Below are 5787 nucleotides of genomic sequence, written 5' to 3' on the forward strand. Positions count from 1 at the left end.
AGTGTCTGAGCCCATCTGAAGTACAGCTGCGAGTTTAGGACAAATCAGGGCAATCAAACCTCCACCTCCCACAGGAAGATTCAGGAGCTCCAGGGAGCTCATATGAAGGTGACTCTCTGATAGGATGGTGAGTGAGGGAGTAGCCAGGGAGTCACGTGAACTCATAGACATTTTAGAGCAGTGCTGTCCAATAGAAATAGAATGTAAACTACATGTGTAATTTTATTTTTTTATTTTTTTTTTTAATGGATCAGTTTTTTAATTAGGTTCTCTGTAGTAAGTTTAGAACACCAATTTGTGAGGATAAATTCCATTTTTGAGAGAAACACAGAGCGGAGGTAGCCCTGGAGCTGAGGGACAGCTTTGATTCTTCACAGATTTTGCGAGTCCACAGCTTTCTGATCAGCCTTGCGCTGCTCTGTAATCTCGTATTTCTCTTTCTCTGTGTTGAAGATCTCGCCCTTCCTGGTGTCTGGGCTTAAGCAGCTTCTTCTTTTTGAAGTAAGTATCAGTGAGACGTTCTGGGGTTTTTACACCACTGATGTCTATTTTGGTGGAGGTGGCAGTAACAAATTTCTGGTGTGTTCTACACAGAGGAACTCAATTGAGGGACAGAGTTCCAGTCGCAAGAAGCAAACCACTGCTCAGCTGCTTCAGGAAAATGACCCTCTTGCCTCTGTGGCGCCCAGTGAGGATGACGAGAATGGTCCCCGGAGTGATGCGGGCACGCAGTTTCCTCACCTGCTTACTGAAGGGTTTCTTGCCGTGGCTCAACAGCTTTCAAGGCTGCTGATAATATCTAGGCATTTTGCAAAGCTTGACCACTTGGGTACCACCATTCTTGTCACCACCAACTGGTTTTGTGACAGTAGCAAGAACCCTCAACTTCTTTTTCTTTTCAGCCTTGGATTTAGCTGCTGAATACTTCCTCTTGTACAAGGCCTTTCTGGAATACATAGCCGATCGGGAATATCGGCCAATTCCTCTGACCAGGAGGACAGGGTTTCGGCTGCAATGGGGCTTCCCCTTCTTAACCTTCTTTACCTTCTTACCCTTTTTAACTGCCAGCATCAGCCTTCTTGGCTTCAGGTTTTTTCTCCTTGGTGTCTGGCTTCTCAGTTTTTTCACCCACCATCTTGCAAGATGGGAAAGAGTACATGTGTAATTTAAAAATATTCTAGTTGTCACTGTAAACAACATAAAAAGGTAAAATTAATTTTAATTACATATCCAAATATATAACATATTCAATCTCATATTTTTAAAAATCCACTATATCCAAAATATTATCATATTAACATGTAATGGATGTAAAAATTATTCATGAACTATTTTACAAGTTTTCCAAACTACATCTTTAAATTCTAATGTTTATTGTGTAGTTACAGCACATCTCAATTCGGATACTAACTTTTCATTAAAAATACTCAATTCAAAAAATTCCCAGTAAGAAAAAGTAGCTTCACATACTCAAGTTGTTTCAAACATACATAAATGTTTCCCAGTAACTGAATTGAATATTAGCTTTTATTAATTTTTTAATTAAAAATGTGATGGTCCATATCAGTATTAATTCTTTCTTTCTCCAGCTTTTTTGAGATATAATTGACACATAACGTTGTGTAAGGTTAAGGTGTCCAACAGTGGTGTTGAGTTGATGCTCTTACATATTGCAAAATGATTACCACCATAGCCACGATTATATAATACAGTATTATTAACTACGATCACCATGCTGTACATCAGAGCCCTACAACTTACTCATCTTGTAACTGGAAGTTTGTGCTCTTTGACCAACATCTCCCCATTTCCCCCACCCTGAATATCAGTTTTTAAACTTAAATTTAAATTAATCAAATCAGATAACATAAAAAAACTTAGTTCTTCAGTGGGACCAGCAGCATTTCACACGTGGCTATTGGCTACTGGATTGGACAATGCAATTTTAGAGCAATCAGGAGCTGCCCCATTGCCCACTGCTGCTTCCCCTGGCCTGACCCTGGGCTGGCAGACATGGGGTCTGATCAGGGTTCAATGCCCACATTCTGAAGTTTAACAGTTTGGCTATGGTGGTTCTTCTGTGGGCCCAGCCTCTCTCTCTTAGGCCTGGGTCAAACTGGGTCACAATCATGGGACAAGGAGGGGTGTTTGAATTCTACGGCTTATAGCTGGAGACCCCAGAAAGCAGTTTGAAGGCTCAGCTATGTAACTCATGGCTGGTCCCAAATGGACCAGAAAGGATCACTTTGGTTTTTCCACGTGAAATACCATGGCTAGATCAAGAAGAGCGTCTTCCTTTATAAAACTCATTGCACTGAGACAGAAGGTTGACAACTTTCCTAGGGGCATTAAACCATTTTTTAATTAGAAATATTTAAAAATCAAATGACTGCCAGGAACGTCTATGGTATAGCCAGTTTCCAGTAAAGTCTTCTTAGTAAGTGAATTATTATTACTTCTAATTTTACCAGAATATCCAATAGTGACTTTTTTTTAGCTGGGGAAAGAAAGCAGATGATTTTTGTGGTTAAAATTGTTTTACATTTCTCTACCTTATAATTAGGTTAAAGAAAGTCCATTGTTATATAAATTAGTAAGTTTCCACAGCCGTTCTTCTAATCTCTTTCAGAAGTTACTATGTGACTAGGAAGGAATTAATTTTTTTAAGTGTATATGAAAAAAGTTATATGTGTGTATAAATATATATGTGAAGAATTTCTAAAGAAGCTACTTATAAAACAAGTATGGATTTTACATTCTGTGATAGAAGTTAAAATAAAAATAGTTATAAAATGCATGTTTTTTTGCCTAGATAAGGTTTTATATAATCATATATATCATACATAGAAAATATTTATAAAACGTTTTATATATAATTATATATTTTTATATTTTAAGTTAAAATGTTGTAAAGATTGCCACAAGGTGGCGCTAAAATCTAATGACCATTCCAGTCTCTGGTCTTGTCTACTAGGAGCTGGGATTTACAGATCTGTAGGAGACACTAGACAAAAAAAAAAGACCAAATAAATTAAGCTGAAGATTGGAGGTAGATTAACGTCTCCCTTTTGTCTGAAGGATATTTCCCTCTCTCACTAGTGTGGATATCTGTCATACAGTGAATCTCTATGTTAATAAAGTTAACTATTAAAATGATTTATTCTCCTAGATGATTCGATCTTACCCTTGCCCTTTGTGAGTGTATTGTAAAGGGAGAGAAGAGGCAGGGAGGAGACTGTTAGGCACATCACCTAGTCTGGAAAAGCTTATCCAGCGAGTGGTTTATCCAGTGAGTGGAGCAGCCCATCTCCCCAGAGCTTGTCAAAGTATCCTGGGCATAAAAAATGAATACCATGAAAAGAAGTTGCTGCAGAACATAGATTTTTCTACTTGTTTACTTTGGCATAATTTGCCAACTGAATATTTTTAGAAATTATTGTGATATTGAGAGTCAAGCTCGGAACACCTCATATAATATGCTTGAGAGTCAGGAAATGAGTGAATTGAATCGCTCTTCCTGATTCTTTGTATTTCAGTTTTTTAAAAAATACATAAAACAAAGCTTTAATTGTTCGATATTTTCTTAATATTTGAAGCTTAAGGACATAGCCAAGATTCCCAAGCTATATTAAGACGAAGGAAAGCAGTGTTAACAATACAGCTATAAAAGGTTTTGACTAAAGGAAAAAAAATTTAGATAAGATTTTTCTAACAGACCAAAATTTAAAAAAGAAAAAAAAAGTTAGTGGATTGGAGCCTTAAACAAATGACCAAAACAAAACAAAACAAACAAAAAAAACTTTCTCCCATGAGATTCCACTGTGGAAAAATTATTTACTTGCTGACAGTTCAGTTCTTTAGAGCTGAAAAACAAAATCAAAAACCAAAGATGCTGGCATTATAATGTGGAGCTCATCCAATGTGAGGGAAGCACTTTTGGTTGTGTGAATGAGGATGGGCTCTGGGGGTTAGTGGCACTGATGTCTTATTTGACCTGATTATATCTGTGGTGTCCATGTAGAGACCCACATCTCAACATGTGAATCATAAATGAAAACATTATGGCTCAGTTACAGCTGGCAGCCTGGGCTTGGCTGGATGATTGGTAAAGCTGGGTCTGGAGTTTGAGGTAAGAGACCCCCAGAAAGTTCCACCTGAGTTCCTGAGCATTTTAAGTAAATTCTCCACAGTCATTTACTGATTCTCGCATGGGGGCAGGCATTGTGCTGGGTCTTCAAGATGCTGACATTAAGACAGAATCTTTAAAAAAAAAAAAAAAAAAAAGACAGAATCTTTTTCAATTAAAAAAAAAAGAATCCTGGCTCTCTAACAGCTTCCAGTCAGACAGGGAGGTCGAAATATGAGGCAGTCACCGCATCACGATGCAGTGGGTCTCTACTTTGTTGAAAAACCAATAATCATCCCACTGCCCCCAGAATGGACATGGCCCACCCAATCTGTGTAGTTGGTACTTTGCTTTTCCATGATTGGGCCCAAACTGAGTTTCAACTCCTTCTCTCCATCAAAGGCAGTCACACTAAACTAGTCCCTGTTACTAGAATGTGTCATACGCTTTCCCACATCTCTGCTTTTGTTTAAGCTGTTCCTCCTTCCTGGAAGGTCCTCCCTCCTTCCATCTCCTTTCCTATCTCTTTTGTCCATTGAAATCCACTGACCTAGGTCTTTCTAGATCAGACATAGGTGTCATCTCCTGCAATAGAGGAGGAATGGATGAATTGAGTCCTGGTGGGTAGCAGGAGACTGGGGATCTAGCACCCTACCAGATACTAATTTGTTGTGTCTCAGCCTGCAAGGTTCTCCCCTCACTCCCCGGGGCCTCATCTCCTTCCTGCCCAATAGGGAGTGGGGTGGTTAGATTTTTAATGTACTTTTACATTTGTAATTTACTTCAGACAGTTCTCGGCCTTATGACCAGGATTTGAATTCATCCTGCAAACCAGGGCTAAAGCTGCCTTTTTTCTGCCTGGTGACTTTCTCCAAGTGGACCTGAAGTTCTGCAACCAGTCTCAACCTTCCCTTTTCACTGTTCCTCCTTCCCCTAATCTTCACCTAGAGACCTAGGCTAGACACCGAGAAGAGAGTTGGGCGAAAGGACTTGAGAGAGCCAGGGCCTCGGCCCAGGCCCATCCAGTTTACAGTCAGCCTCCCGCCTCACAAATCCAAACCCAGGGCTTCCCCAGGGCGAGTGCCCAGGTGGAGAGATGGCGGTGGCAGACTGGACCAGGGGAGGGGCCGCTTCTAAAAGAAAGCGGGGGGGGGGGGGGGAACCCTTGCTTGGAAACAACCTGTGTGTGTGTTTATTTAAAAACAAAACCCTGTTAAAGGAGCCGCTTCCTCCCCGACAGGTCCGACCACCCGCTGAGAGTTTGCGAAGCAAGTGGGCCAATTTTGAGTGGGAGGGAGTCGTCAACGCCCCCGCGAAGTGCCGCCTGTCTCGGAACGGCTCGTCCAGCCCCCGCGGGCTCCGGGCAGCTAGCTCTGGGCCTCCAGCCCCGCGTGCAGAGGCTGCGGAGGACAGAACCCTGGTGCGGCCGGAGCCCCGCAGCGCCAGCCGCGGCGCAGACTCCCCAGTCTTCGCCTCTCCCAGCCCCGCGGCCTGGGCCGTCAATCAAGTCCGCCCGACCCCGCCCCTGGGCTGCAGCCGACAGCCAATCAGAGCCAAGCTCCGCAGAGATGAGCTCAGCCGGCTCGCTTCCCATTGGGCGGCTATATTAAGAAAGTGGCAGAACTCTTTAAATAGCGGGCGCTAGGGCCGCAGCCTGCATC

At 42.0% G+C, this 5787-nt stretch overlaps 1 pseudogene; it reads right to left on the reverse strand.

Annotated features, from left to right (window-relative positions):
• Positions 1-233: 233 nt before the first annotated feature.
• On the reverse strand, positions 234-1155 carry LOC102519621 (annotated as a pseudogene).
• Positions 1156-5787: the final 4632 nt, after the last annotated feature.

Source organism: Camelus ferus, chromosome 15, assembly GCF_009834535.1.
Source record: "Camelus ferus isolate YT-003-E chromosome 15, BCGSAC_Cfer_1.0, whole genome shotgun sequence".
In the NCBI taxonomy this organism is placed as follows: Eukaryota; Metazoa; Chordata; class Mammalia; order Artiodactyla; family Camelidae; genus Camelus; species Camelus ferus.